Source organism: Triticum urartu, chromosome 7 (genome assembly GCF_003073215.2).
Source record: "Triticum urartu cultivar G1812 chromosome 7, Tu2.1, whole genome shotgun sequence".
Classification (NCBI taxonomy): domain Eukaryota; kingdom Viridiplantae; phylum Streptophyta; class Magnoliopsida; order Poales; family Poaceae; genus Triticum; species Triticum urartu.
Window position 1 is genome coordinate 329,852,545 of NC_053028.1, and position 15,596 is coordinate 329,868,140.

At 44.7% G+C, this 15,596-nt stretch overlaps 1 long non-coding RNA gene across 1 annotated transcript; it reads left to right on the top strand.

Annotated features, from left to right (window-relative positions):
• The first annotated feature begins 1,065 nt into the window (after positions 1-1,065).
• LOC125519979 lies at positions 1,066-4,079 on the top strand. The gene is made up of 4 exons (XR_007288384.1): positions 1,066-1,445; positions 2,529-2,632; positions 2,985-3,323; positions 3,441-4,079. It is a non-coding gene; the product is annotated as an uncharacterized LOC125519979 (long non-coding RNA).
• Positions 4,080-15,596: the final 11,517 nt, after the last annotated feature.

Below are 15,596 nucleotides of genomic sequence, written 5' to 3' on the forward strand. Positions count from 1 at the left end.
AGGGGGGTATAATAAAAACTTTCATATAAAGTGCATTGAATACTATGAGAAGTTCGATTCGTTATGATTGTTCTGAGATATAAAGATGCTGATATTAGAGTCATGCTAGTGAGTAATTGTGAATTTGAGTAATACTTGTGCTCAAGTTTGTTATTCCCGTAGCATGCACGTATGGTGAACCGTTATGTGATGAAGTCGGAGCATGATTTATTTATTGACTAGTAAAATGCCCGTGCGTTGCTACGGTTTGGATAGTAGAGAAGAGTTCCATCGAGTGCAACACATGTAATTTTAAAATAAGTAGAAAAATATCAAATGCTTACATATGCTTCTTTGGTAAGTACAATGCTTCCATCCCAATGTAGCACACAAGTACGAATTCATGCAATTTTTCCTTTGAAGTTCTAGCAAATCTATGTTGAGGCTTGTTGAAAACTGTCAATTCTTATTTATTATAGCAACCAAAAGACATCCTACAAAGAAATGAATACACTCTGAATTGCTGGTGTTCATTGGTTCAACTATCAATACTCTCTTGTGTTCATACTTACAATCATGACGTGTGTAGCCGTTGAATCCTATGCATGGAAGGATTGCATATATATCAAACAATATTTACCATGTAAGACACCAAATAGAAAGAAATGAGCTAATAGAACATACAGAACACCTTATTTCACAGTTACATGCCAGAGACATTTTTTCCAAAAAGGAGAAAATCCCCCGGCCTCTGCATCGCAATACCCGGTGACTCTATATCTAGATTCTAGAGCTTAACTGTTACACTGACCACATAGTATGTTCTTCATGAAGAATTATTTTAAAATTACAATCTGAAAAATTCTTGTAAACTGGTATCTCAAGAAAATCACTTGATTTCAGAAGAAACAGATAAAAATAATAAAGGAGCTTGACATATACAGATTAGTTTGAATTAGTACTACTTAAAATGTTATCATTCTGGTCTTACATTAGAAGTATCAACCACCAAATTACTCCATATCCTAGTGGTTGCACGTGAGCCGTAGGATTTGCGTGAGAGAGCCTGGGCGACACAATGCAGTTCCCGATCGGCACAATTTGTCGTTTCCAGTCTTTTTTCCTCACCCATTCCCTTTCCTCTTTCTGCCATTGTGATAAGGTTCTTCAGCACAAAATCGGCGGCCGGTGGAGGGCAAGCTGCTCGGCGGCGATAACTCGCGCGGCCGCGACGGCGAGTGGAGGATCAGCTGATTGGCGGCGATAAATCGTGCGACCGAGACGGGGGAGAGCAAGGCCGTGCGGCGAGGAACTTCAGTCGTTGTTGCGTCGATAGCTCGTGCGACCGCATCGGGGAAGAGACGTCCGCGCGAGGAGGGAGCCTAGCTGCTTGCTGCTGACAGCTCGCGCGACTGCGGCCTGTGCAGCAGAGGCGTGTCCGCACGACTACGGAGCTAAGCCGCTAGGTGAGTCCCTCCAAAAACTACGCTCGTGTTGTCCTCCCTCTGTTTTTAATCGCTCCCTCTGTTATCCTCCCAGTCGTGTGTGGGGTGGTGCTGGGGGAGGGTGTGGAGAGGAGAGAGCCCGGAGAGGAAGAGGCACACACAGCGGGAGACATTTTTGTTCATCAATCCCGTGGGTTGAGTAGTTACATAGCAACAGCTAGGCTATGTGGATTCACAGGGAGCATTCAGATGCAATTTTCCTATCCATCAAATGGATTTCATTTATTTGATGGACATTTTTTTGGGAATTCACATAGCTAGCGACCATGGGGATATATGCAGGGATTGAGATTGAGAGGCAAACTTATTTTGACTTTTTTTTTGCAGACAATGAATTGGAAATTTTATTCAACATACCTGGGGCTATTTATTGATTCTGTGCATTATTGCAAGCATTAGTTAGGCAATTATATGCTTGGCAGATGATATTTTCCAAAATAACACTTGGGGTAAGAACAAGGTTGTGTGAACTGAACTGAACAAGGCAAGACATTTCAATTATATTTTTTGTATAGTGGCCTGAGCAAGGTTGTCTGCACAATCATATATGTTGCTGCATGTAGCACTGCCTGCTGCGAAGTTCCGTTGATATTGGTATTCTTTTCAATATTGATTGAAGAATCATCACAAAGAGTCCTTACAATGGTTTGTTGCATGTACTGGTTCTCTCTCACATGCCTGAATCTGTATGGGAAATTTTCAGAGTTGTTAACATGCATTAGTTATGCAATTATACTTGGTATGATGCATGTACTGGTTCGTTCTTGCAGGCCTTAATTAGTACATGATTTTTTTTCATAGAGTCCTTAACATGCATCAGCTATGCAAGTATATGTTAAACAGAGGAGGGACATTTTGTTCATCAGATGGGGGCCATTTTATTTTGGATTTGGCTAACAGAGTAGGAACTTTTTACTGTCATTAAAACCTTTTTCCCCTTTATCTTGTGCCATCCCCCGTATACTTGCCAATTTGTTCCCCTTTACCATCTGCAGGGCTAACTGGTCATGGCCACTACTCTTTATTTTCTCTTTTTTGTCGCAGCTGAAGGCTTAGTCCAGCACAACAATGGATGCAACCTGTCCGTGGGACTGTCCGCGACTTAGAAGTTCAATTCAACAAAGCTGCCAACATCTTTCCGTGCAAAAGTACAAAAACTCAAACCCTCACCCCCATCTCGTTTTGGTGTCCTTTATTTAAAGCATGGCAAAAAAATGTGTCGCCTCTGTTTTATATAGACCAATTTTTCACTGGGACAGAAATATTGCCTACAAAGGCAAACTAAAGTAGCCTGTAATAGTAAACCATGTGTTGCAGAAATGCACACCATGCTGCCTGCATGGCAAAGCACAAGAAGATTGACTTGTTCCATTGGTCTAATTTTGACAGCTTTATAACTCGATCAGTTCTAAACAAAAAATATGTTGTTCAACTACAACATGACCACTTGCTAAATCCTAGGTGTTATCAATAAACAATAACGCTAGATTGATTGTGCAGTTTACAGAATTGGTGAAATTTGCACTCCATCTTCCAACATCCGAAGTGGTCAAGTTTAATTAATTAGAGCTGGGTAAAGAAGGTATGTGACCTAGAAATTCAAACACTAAGCCTGGCTGACACAACTCCTTTCACTTGCGGTCATGCCGATTTCGTAGGTCTGGAGTTGTCAGTTTTGGCTGACCTTTGTTTTTTGTGTTCCTGCATACACCGACCAAGTGCCTCAATGGGGTCATGCTGATTTCTTGCACCATGTGAGCCCGACCAAGAGGAGCTAGCCAGATTTGGAGTTCTTGTTGCCGCCATCCTCCGTTGCCCATCAGGCTTGGCCTTTCGTAGGTGTGTGTACTGCATGCTTTCATGTTCGGTGGCGGTCTAGCACCAATCTGCAGAGGAGCTTGCCAGATTTGGAGTTGTCGTTGCCGCTAACCTATTTTGTCCGGCCGCCTTCTGTAGGTGTGTATTCCAGATCACGCCGCGCCGCTGTTCTGCAGGTCCGGCTCAGGCCGGCCGGCCCTCTCCGGCTCTCCCACTCTCTCTCAGTCCCTCCCCTCCCCTCCAGCCGTATCTCTCGTCCTCTCCCTCCCCTGCAGCAGCAGCAGCAGCAGCAAGGCGCTGGGCGGAGGAGAGACCAAGAGGGTCGGAGGCGAAAGGGAGAGTCGGAGCCCAAGGGAGAGTGGAGGCGGGGGCAGCCGCCGACGCAAGGAAGCCTCCTACGGCGTGCCCTCTCCCCCTCTCTGTCACTGGATAAGATAGAAGAAAGGAGCGCGGGTTGAATTCTAAGAAATTCAGGGGCTAATTTATAAAACCGAATCGTTTTTTCAGAATACCACTTAAAGAGGGACTGTGGGTTTAATTCAAAACAACATAAGGACTTTTTTGTAAAATGTGCGACGACGGACGACCAGAAACAGTAGTTGCTTTATTATTAGGGAAGATTGTCTTCTTTATGAGTGGCAGTTGGGGACGACCGATGGTCTTTTCCTACCAATCTATCCCCCTAGGAGCATGCGTGTAGTACTTCATTTCAATAACTAATAGATTTTTGTAATAAGTATGTGAGTTCTTTATGACTAATGTTGAGTCCATGGATTATACGCACTCTCACCCTTCCACCATTGCTAGCCTTTCTAGTGCCGCACAACTTTCGCTGGTACCATAAATCCACCATATACCTTCCTCAAAACAGCTACCATACCTACCTATTATGGCATTTCCATAGCCATTCTGATATATATTGCCATGCAACTTTTCACCATTCTGTTTATTATGACACGTTCCATCATTGTCATATTGCTTTGCATGATCATGTAGTTAACATCGTATTTGTGGCAAAGCCACCATTCATAATTCTTTCATACATGTCACTCTTGATTCATTGCACATCCCGGTACACTGCTGGAGACATTCATATAGAGTCATGTTTTGTTCTAAGTATCGAGTTGTAATTCTTAAGTTGTAAGTAAATAAAAGTGTGATGATCTTTATTATTAGAGCATTGTCCCATGTGAGGAAAGGATGATGGAGACTATGATTCCCCCACAAGGCGGGATGAGACTCCAGATAAAAGAAAAGAGGCCAAAAAATGAGAAAAGGCCCAATAAAAAATGTGAGAAAAGAGAGAATGGGCAATGCTACTATCTTTTTACCAAACTTGTGCTTCAAAGTAGCACCATGGTTATCATGATAGAGAGTCTCCTATGTTGTCACTTTCTTATACTAGTGAGAATTTTTCATTATAGAACTTGGCTTGTATATTTCAATGATGGGCTTCCTCAAATTGCCCTAGGTCTTTGTGAGAAAGCGAGTTGGATGCACACCCACTTAGTTTCTTTTTGTGCTTTCATAAACTTATAGCTCTAGTGCATCCATTGCATGTCAATCCCTACTCACTCACATTGATATCTATTCAAGCATCTCTATAGCCCGTTAATATGCCTAATTGATGTGAGACTATCTCCTTGTTTTTGTCTTCTTCACAACCACCTTCTATTCCACCTATAGTGCTATGTCCATGGCTCACGCTCATGTATTGCGTGAAAGTTGAAAAAGTTTGAGAACATCAAAAGTATGAAACAATTGTATCAAAAGTATGAAACAATTGTGTGGCTTGTCATCGGGGTTGTGCATGATTTGAATATTTTTTGTATGATGAAGATGGATCATAGCCTGACTATATGATTTTGTAGGGATAAGCTTTTTTTGTCCATGTTATTTTGAGAAGACACAATTGCCTTATTAGTATGCTTGAAGTATTATTATTTTTATGTCAATATTAAACTCTTGTTTTGAATCTTATGGATCTGAACATTCTTGTCACAATAAAGAAAATTACACGAATAAATATGTTATGTAGCATTCCACATCAAAAATTATGTTTTATCATTTACCTACTCGAGGACAAGCAGAAATTAAGCTTGGAGATGCTTGATATGTCTCCAACGTATCTATAATTTTTTATTGTTCCATACTATTATATTATCTGTTTTGGATGTTCTATATGTTGGCACAGGCCTGACCTCGACGCCGATGTAGCCGAGTACTTTCCGGCAATACACACGTTCGAGACAGCTCGAGTACTTTTCGAGCTTGTCGACTAAGCGGTTGGAGATGTAGACGTAGACGAGGTGCACCGTAACACTGAAGCAGTCTAGCAGAGTGCTGGATTGATGTTCTCCTGGATGCTAGCACATGCATGTATAAAACTGCTAGCCGCCGGCTTGCCTGATACGCGGGCTAGTTTAGCGCGCACACACGCGAACATGAACCAACACAGAGACGCCGAGATGATGGCTAATAGGTGCATGTCGCACCTATGTTTTGTATTACTTTGATCTGGGTTACAAAATCATACAAGGGTACAAGTATATATATATATATATATATATGAGCTAAGCGAGCCTAAACTAGTCCTATACCTATAAGGTTTGGTGATTGCACCTGTCCGAGCCGAACAAGGCTACTAATCGTTGTTTATTCCAACAATCACCCCCCTAAACACGATGTCCTCACTTCACAGCTTGAACACTGATCCTTTTCCGCATCTGCACGAACTTCTGTCGTCCCAAAGATTTGGCCAGGATATCTACAAGTTGGTCATTGGTGCAAATATAGTTGATGTCGATCTTGCTTTGTTCCACACACTCCCTTAGGTATCGATACCTCATATTGATGTACTTGCATCTACCATAATGCATTTGATTCTTCCATCGAGAGAATTTAGACTCTTCATCAATGTTGAGCACCACTCGCTCCGGTTCCTTACCTATGAGGTCACCGATTAGCTTTCCTAGGAACACACCTTGACACACCGCAATAGCAGCTGCAATATACTCTGCTTCATGGGATTATAATGCGACCAATTTCTACTTTTGTGATAGCCAACTCACTATCCTTCCTCCCAAGAAATATGACACACCCGAGGTACTTTTACGTCATCCACATCTCCTGCGAGGTCGCTATCACTATAGCCAAGTAGCTCCACCATCTCCTTCATCTTCTCTCTCAAATAGACACAACCGAAGTTTGTTGTCCATTTGATATACCCGAGTATATTTTCCACAGCTGCCCAATGTTCTGTCGTGGGTGCTCCCATGAAGCAACTCACTATGCCAACGGAATAGGCCAAGTCCGGTCTTGTATTCATGAGATACCTCAACTTTTGGACCACACTTCTATACTCCGTTGCATCAACCGCGGGTGCTTCACTTTTCTTGCTTAGTATGAGACGAGGCTTCATCGGAACATGACAGGGATCGCAATCTTCCATGCTACAAATTTCAACTATCTTCTTCGCATATGCCTCCTGGCATAATGTGATCTCCTCCGGCTTTTGTTGTACCTCGATCCCAAGGTAGTAACTCGAGAGCCCTAGATCAGTCATCTTGAATAACTCCTTCATTTGTAGCTTGAAGTTTGCAATCACCTCTTCGTTTGCTCCAGTTATCATCAGATCATCCACATAGTTGCTCACTAAGAGACGATCCTTTCCTTTACCTCATTTATACATCGTATGCTCCAGTGGGGCTTTCTCAAACCCGAGAGAAATCAATGTACTGTCAAGCTTCCTGCTCCATGCCCAAGGAGCTTGTCGTATCCCGTACACCGCCTTGTATAGCTTCAATACCTTGTGCTCTTCTCCTTCTTGGATGTACCATGGTGGCTGCTTCAAATACAACTCTTCTTCTAACTCCCCAGTCAAAAATGCGGAGTTCACATCCATATGATGTATCCTCCAAGATTCTTGAGCCGCGACAGCTATAAGTAGCCTCACCATGTCCATCCTTGCAAGTGGAGCGAACACTTCTTCAAAGTCCATACCTTGCTCTTGCACTTTTGGTTTAGCCACAAGTCTTGCTTTATGCTTCACCAAGTTCCCTTCGGCATCTTTCTTGACTTTGTACACCCACTTGAGCTCTATGGCAATACATCCGTTGGGAAGATCCACAATTTCCCATGTGTTGTTGTCTCAGATCGAATCCAACTCTTCATCCATAGCACGACGCCAACACTCCACTTTTGCATCTTCAAAATTTTCCAGTACCTCGATGTGCAAACATCGTTGCCCTTTACTTTTCATATTCACCGAATTTATTTGAAGCACTTTCGTTGGAGAGTGATCCAACAAGGGTCGTTCTCGTGCTGTCGGAGAAGAAACACTTGCTTCTGAACTTGCCAAAGTTTCTTTTTACTGGGCTTACAAGCCTGTTGTTTGCTGGGCTGCATCGCTGCTTCCTGTCACCTTTTTCTGTCTCGTTCCCATCTTCCGATCTACCATGTGGTGTTGAACACTCTTCTGCACTATTTCATGTGCTAGATGCACCTTGCAATTTTTTTGGGCTTTGCTTCCCTTCTCTCACTATTTGGCCACCACGTGGTGGTTTGCTCCTTTGCTGGAAACTTCCTGCAGCCATCTTGCTGGACGGGCTACCATCATCCGACCCTTCTGCTGGGTTGCATATGCACGTGAACAAATCCGCACCAGCCGCGTACACACAACACCTTGTGTCGGCTGCCTTCTCACGCGGGATGACTTGCTTGCCGCTCGCTACATCGCGTACAACGCCACTAGCGCCTTGAGTTGCCACGCCAGATGCGCTGTGGCTAATGACGTATGCGCAACTTGCAGCTACACTCTTTGACACAATGTATGCGACATGCTTGTTTGGCCCAAGTGTTGCTCACGGCGTGTTGTGTTCTTCTAGGGTAACCAATTCATCACACCTCGCGTCATGTGTCGGCTGCCTTCTCACGCGGGATGACTTGCTTGTCGCTCGCTACATCGCATACAACGCCACTAGCGCCTTGAGTTGCCACGTCGGATGCACTGTGGCTAATGACGTATGCACAACCTGCAGCTACACTGTTTGACACAATGTACGCGACATGCTTGTTTGGCCCGAGTGTTGCTCGCGGCGTGTTGCGTTCTTCTGGGGTGACCAATTCATCACACCTCGCGTCATGTTCTTCTGGCGAAATGTATTCGCCATCTTCCTGCGCAACCACACGGTCACTCCCTGTGACTTGTTCTTCTGGCGACACATCTTCACCGTATTCTAGCACGATCACACCACCACGCATTGTGTCCTGGCACTACTAAGGAAAAGGCTACTCGTAGCGCGGGTAAATTGGCTACTAGTAGCGCGGGTACCCGCGCTACTAGTATCGCGCTATAGCTAAAAGTTAGTAGTAGCATGGGTATCACCCGCGCTACTACTAAAAAGTTAGTAGTAGCGCGGATGTCATCCACACTACTACTATTTGGAACCCGCGCTACTAATAACAAAGTAGTAGTAGCGCATCTATTATACCACACGCTACTAGTATCATAAATACTAGTAGCGCACATTCCCCCCCCCCCCCACTACTACTAAAAATTAGGAATTAAAAAATAAAATAAAAATTAGATGCAATATTCATGGATGAAGATCAGAGACACGTCCAGTGCAAAATAAATTAACGTCACATGACCATTTTAACACTTGCACGTTCATGGATGCAACATTGAATATCTCAACTAGAAGAGATCACGAGATTTCATTCAACAGTAAACGCACACAACCAAAGGTGGGTACCTTTCCTAGTGTTCCACCAGCAGCCTAAACATACCACTTCTCTAGATGTATCTACAAGGCTAGGAGTTCAGATGCCGGTGGATCCGAATCCTCCCTCTCCCCAAACGGTGGTATCGAGGTCCTCCACCTCGGTGACCTCCGGCATCACGATCGCCTGGATGATCATCTGTGCAACGCAGTTGCCGGGCTTCACGGCGAAGTCCACCTCCGAGTGGTTGAAGAACACGCGCCCACCGGGCAGCGGTACTCCACGTCGATCACCCCTGCGGCCACGTCGGGAAAGTGAAAAATTGTTAGTGCTCGTCAGCGTCCAAATCCAGTAGGGTATTTTCTTACTTTTTAGAAGATGCACACAAATCAATAGTAACAGCCGGAGGCTGGTCCTTACTTGTTGCACGAGACGTGAAGAAGGGCGGGTCCCCTCCTTGTTGCACGAACGAATCAAAGGAAGACACCGCCGCGAGCCATGAAGAACGCCGGGTCCCCTCCTTCTGTAAATAGCTCAGGTGCCTGAAGTTGTAAGGAATCTTAATACAATGAACTCATAGTAATGCATAAAAACAAAAAAAAAAGAAAAAAAAACCATGAATCCTAAAGAAAAAGATCATTCTATGAGTCAGGTTGACAGTTTTGAGACATGGGAAAGGATAATGTTGGTAACCGTATCCATTAACAAGAACAATAGGCCGAGATTTCTCAAATGACATTTGTTTCACCAACAATAATTAATGACGAGGCATGTAAGATTTACCTGAGCAACATCAGCATACCCTCTTGTCCTTGCAAGAACTTGAAGGCCAAGGTGCTTAGCTTTGTCCCTACTGGCTAGTACAAGTGCAGCAGCACCGTCCTTGTACATTAAAAGATGAGAATGGCACTACAGTTACACTTCCAAGTAAACATTACTTTACATAACTTATATTAACCATGGAGAAAGCCTAAAATTCGAGCTACAAATTAATATAGCTTCAGTACACTCTTAAGATGATACATTTTCTACTAAAGAGATACATCATAGTTTGGCTGATGCTGCATACCAAAGGTAATCTAATTGTTCAAAAATAAAGCTACAATGCTACACTAAGAAGTATCATAATTCTGAATGAAATTGCGAGTTTAGAGGTATTAAACAGACACACTTCGATCACAAAGATCAATATCTACTAGCTTAAATTCAAATGCTTTAGTCAAGATTGTGATAGCATACTGGTACTAAGAGACAATATTTCATACAGAAGAAGAGTTTTGGGGTCCTCAAATAATGCACACACTGGAATAAGTTCCCAATCAAACGCACCTCTGTCTCGAGCTGCTATTCCATGCTCATTGCTCTTGATGGCATAAGAATCCTTGATGAAAGAACAACCAGGATTTGTTTATTCATTAGTGCTGATCTCCACGGGTAGCTAGCAGTGTATGCTGATACACAATGTACACATCGAACCCCCCAAAACCAAAAACATTTCTGAGCGAACAACAAACCAACAGACTACTCGACCCTGAAAACAAACAATTTTTTGTGACTTTCATTCTCCATTACTACAAAAGGTAGAGAAACAAACATTTTTTTGTGTTTTCATTTTCTTTTGCTACAAAAGGCAGTAAAATGAACTAGCATTTTTTTGTGTTTTTTTTTGCGCTTCGAAAGACAATACATAGAGCAAACAAACGGAATCCTCTCGAGATCTTTACTTTCTCCGTGATGATTTGTGAACACCGCTGCCACCCTACATATATGAAGTAATTCTCAGAAAATATATACGTGGAGTATCAATGGTTATTGTTTAAAATGATGAGAAAGATATATGTCTTGTGCATGCAGATTGGTAATTAAATTTATTTTTAATAGTTGATTGGAAATTCTTGTTATTCAATCTAGTCTAGAAAGTGAAAAAAGACAAGGAGCATATGCACCTTGATTCCCATAGGTGAAGATACACTGCTAGCTTAGCTCAATCAGAATACTTTGGTTTCTACAAAACTGTAGTTTTGACAACTGTGAGGTGTTTGGCTAAACCAACAACAGTAGTTTCATATTCACTTGTATTCCTGATACATTGTTTTTTTTTCTAACTTCTAGGAAAAGAGGTCCAGACCTCTTTTTTCTCAAACTGACAGCTTGGTTTGTAACTCATAATTATCAACATGGCAAACTAGGCCTCTGCATAGCATGCTCCACACTAGTTAAACATGATGCCGAATTTTTCGAATACTACGGTATTTTAAAAACTACACTGCCAATCTAGGCCTTACTGCATATAAGTTTCATAATGTAATTTCATCCAAAGCATTGATATTCAGAGATCAGGGGACGACGGGATGAGGTACCTCTCTGAGCTGAGCAGGGGTGACGAATAATGTAATTTTGTCCAAAGAATTAATATAGCATGCTACCAGTACCTGCAAAATTTCACGCAATCAGCAAAAACACTTACCTAACACCTGTACAGAACCATGCATGTACATCTGTTCTCATTTTCACATGGTTTGCCCTGCCTTCAGAAACTGCCATGGGAGGCCATGTGAAGCTCATAAACAGGCAGGGACAGAACTAGACGGTTCTAAATGATCCACGACTCAGCCAACATGGACTGCCATGCAGGGCACATGCATACTGCATGTATGTTAAGTTCGCAGGCTAAACATTTTCCCTTATGCTCAGGATAATTAACCGGAGACATACTCCAATGTCTTCAGCAACTCAAGAAAAATTGCATATCCTCAATTGAAGAAGAATATATTAAACTGAGGGATAGCGAGATGATTGGAGATCTGAAGTTCTTAAACAACTCAGGATTCTCACCGCTACTAGGGAGTAGCTCCGGATTAATCTCACCGCTTTCTTCGTCATCAGAAACGCCTTCCGCTCCTACAACGCCTACGAGAGGGACCTGTACGCGCGCCTCGTCCTCAGCCACAACCTCCTCTCCCTCGTCATCCTTGCCGCCATGCTGCTCCTCTTCTCGGTGACGCTGACGGCTCGCACCGACGACCCCGCGGCCATTCGGTGGAAGAGTGACGTGCTGCTCCTCCTTGCTGTTTGCCTCTCCGCCGCCGCCTTCCCCCTCGACGCCTCAAGGCAAGGGTGTAGGCCTTGAGGCACGGATTTGGGAGGAGGGGAGGGAGGGGCGGAGCTTGGGGGTGTATTCCGCGCGGCCAGAGCTCGCTGGAACCGGCCAGCGTGGGTGCTGGCGGCAGCGAGGAGGTCATGGGGGAGATGAGTCAACTGAGGGGTGGGGTGAGGTTGGATAGAGAGAGTTTGGTGGGGTGGGAGTGGTGCGGCAAGGGAGGGATATGCTCAGTAGTAGCGTGGGTATCTTACCTGCACTATGGCTATTCACTTAGTAGTAGCGCGGGTTTATACCCCTCACTACTACTATGGCATGTCTCAGGGATGCATGGTAGAGACCGCTTAGTAGTAGCGAGGGGTAAAAACCCGAACTATTCACTTAGTAGTAGCGCGGGTTTATACCCCTCACTACTACTATGGCATGTCTCAGGGAGGCATGGTAGAGACCGCTTAGTAGTAGCGAGGGGTAAAAACCCGAACTACTACTATCAACTTAGTAGTAGCGAGGGGTAAAAACCCCCGCTACTAGTAAGTAGCAGTAGCAAGGGGTATAAACCCGCGCTACTAGTAAGCGTCTGTCTATAAGCTTTTCCCTAGTAGTGTGGTCTTCTGGCGCCATGATATCGCCTAGGTTTACTGCCGCGCATGCACTAACCAGGCATGTGTCCAGCTGATCGTGATCATCTTGATCCTCCTCATCCACTAGTTCGCACATCAGCATCATGTCCCCATCGTCTCCTTCCTTGGCCATGAGCGCCCGTTGCTTCGGTGCTTCCTCGCAGTTAGCCTTGAAGTGACCGAGGAAGCCACATTTATGGCACCTCATTTTTTGATGTCAAACTCCTCCTCGGTGGTGCAGGCACATCCTCGTCGTCCGAGTCGGCGAAGTTCTTTCTCGCCGAGCGTTGCTTCCCCTTCCCCTTCTTCTTGTCGCTGCTCGTGGATCCGCCTTGCTTTTCTTTCGATAGGGCGATCCATTGCACCTTTGTCAGCATCAGGTCCTCACTCGCCTCCATGTCGCTGAAACTTAAACGAATTCTCTCGTCATGGGCCTTAAACCTTCCGACGAGATCCTCAACCGTGAGAGTTTTCAGGTCGAGACATTGTTCGATCGACGTGACGATCTGGATGTAGCGTGCTGGCGCGGCGCGCAAAAATCATCGGACGATCGCAACTTCTTGTAGGGTTGAACCATAGTTGTGTATGCCGTTGACGAGGGTCTTGAGACGGGCGGCAAACTGATCAACCGTCTCACTTTCATCAATATTCAGGCACTCGTAGCTTCTCATCAGGGACTGAATGTGTGCTTCCTTGACACGGTCATGACCCTGGTGCAGGATCTTGATGGTCTCCTATGCCTCCTTCGCCAAGTTCTTTTCGATGAGGTGTTGTAGCACATCCTTCGGCATGGCGGAGTAGGTCGCCGTTAACGCCTGATGATCCTTCTGGTACTTCGCCGCACCCTTCGTGTACTCGGCGCCGCCGGGGTCGACGGCTTCCCAGTACTTAGCTCCCTTCATCGCGACCTCCATGTTCATCGCCCATAGTGCGTAGTCCTCTTGATCCAGACGGGGGAACTGTGATCCCCCACCATCGGCATTTGTGCTCCTGTTGCCGCCGTCATGATCTCCTTGCATGTGTTCGACATGATCCTTCGAGTGCTTTCCGAAGATCACGACCGACAAACCAAGCTCTGAATACCAATTGTTGGCACAGGCCCGACGTCGACGCCGATGTAGCCAAGTATTTTCCGGCGATACACGTGTTCGACACAGCTCGAGTACTTTCCGAGCTTGCCAACTAAGCGGTTGGAGACGTAGACGTAGATGAGGTGCACATAACACCGAAGCAGCCTAGCAGACTGCTGGATTGATTTTCTCTTGGACGCTAGCACACGCACGCACGAAACTACTAGCCGCCGGCTTGCCTGATACGAGGGCTAGTTTAGCACGCACACACGCGAACACGAACCAACACAGAGATACCGAGATGATGGCTAATAGGTGCGTGTCGCACCTATGTTTCGTATTACTTTGATCTGGGTTACAAAATCATACAGGGGTACAAGTATATATAGGAGCTAAGCTAGCCTAAACTAGTCCTATACCTATACGGTTTGGTGATTGCACCTGTTCGAGCTGGACAAGGCTACTAATCATGGTTTATCCCCGTATTATATGCATTAATATGCTATTTTATATTATTTTTGGGACTAACCTATTAACCTAGAGCCCAGTGCCAGTTCCAGTTCCAGTTTTCCCCTATTTTTGAGTTTCATAGAGAAGGAATACCAAACGGAGTCCAAACAGAATGAAACCTTCGCGATGATTTTTCTTGGACCAAAAGAAAACTAGGAGACTTGGAGATGAAGTCGGAGGAGCCACGAGGCAACCACAAGGAAGGAGGGCGCAACCCCACCCTTGTGGGCCCCTCGTGCACTTCCTGACCTAATTCTTTCACCTATATATTCCCAAATATCCCCAAACCACCAGAGGCATCCACAAAAACACTTTTCCACCGCCACAACCTTCTGTACCCGTGAGATCCCATCTAGGGACCTTTTCCGCACCCTGCCGGAGGGGGATTCAATCATGGAGGGCTTCTACATCAACTCTATTGCCCTTCCGATGAAGTGTGAGTAGTTTACCACAGACCTACGGGTCCATAGCTAGTAGCTAGATGGCTTCTTCTCTCTCTCTCTCTCTCTCTCTCTTTGATTCTCAATACCATGTTCTCCTCGATGTTCTTGAAGATCTATTCGATGTAATACTTTTTTGCGGTGTGTTTGCCGAGATCCGATGAATTGTGGATTTATGATCAGCTTATTTATGAATATTATTTGAATCTTCTCTGAATTCTTTTATGCCGAGATCCGATGAATTGTTCATAGATAATCTTGATCATAAACCCACAATTCATCAGATCTCGACAAACACACCGCAAAAAGAATTACATCGAATAGATCTCCAAGAGAATCGAGGAGAACTTTGTATTGAGATCCAAAGAAAGAGAAGAAGCCATCTAGCTAATAACTATGGACCCGAAGGTCTGTGGTAAACTACTCACACATCATCAGAGAAGCTATGGTGTTGATGTAGAAGCCCTCCATGATCGATTTCCCCTCCGGCGGAGCACCAGAAAAGGCCCCAAGATGGGATCTCACTGGTACAGAAGGTTGCGGCGTTGGAAATAGGGTTTCGTGGTGCTCCTGGATGTTTCCAGGATATATGAGTATATATAGGCGAAAGAAGTAGGTCATTGGAGCCTCGAGGGGCCCACGAGGGTGGGGGCGCGCCCTCCTACCTTGTGGCTTCCTTGCTACTTCCTTGATGTCCACTCCAAGTCTCCTGAATTAAATTTGTTCCATAAACGATCCTCGCGAAGGTTTCATTCCGTTTGGATTTCGTTTGATATTCCTTTTCTGCGAAACACTAAAATAGGCCAAAAAACAGCAATTTGCACTGGGCC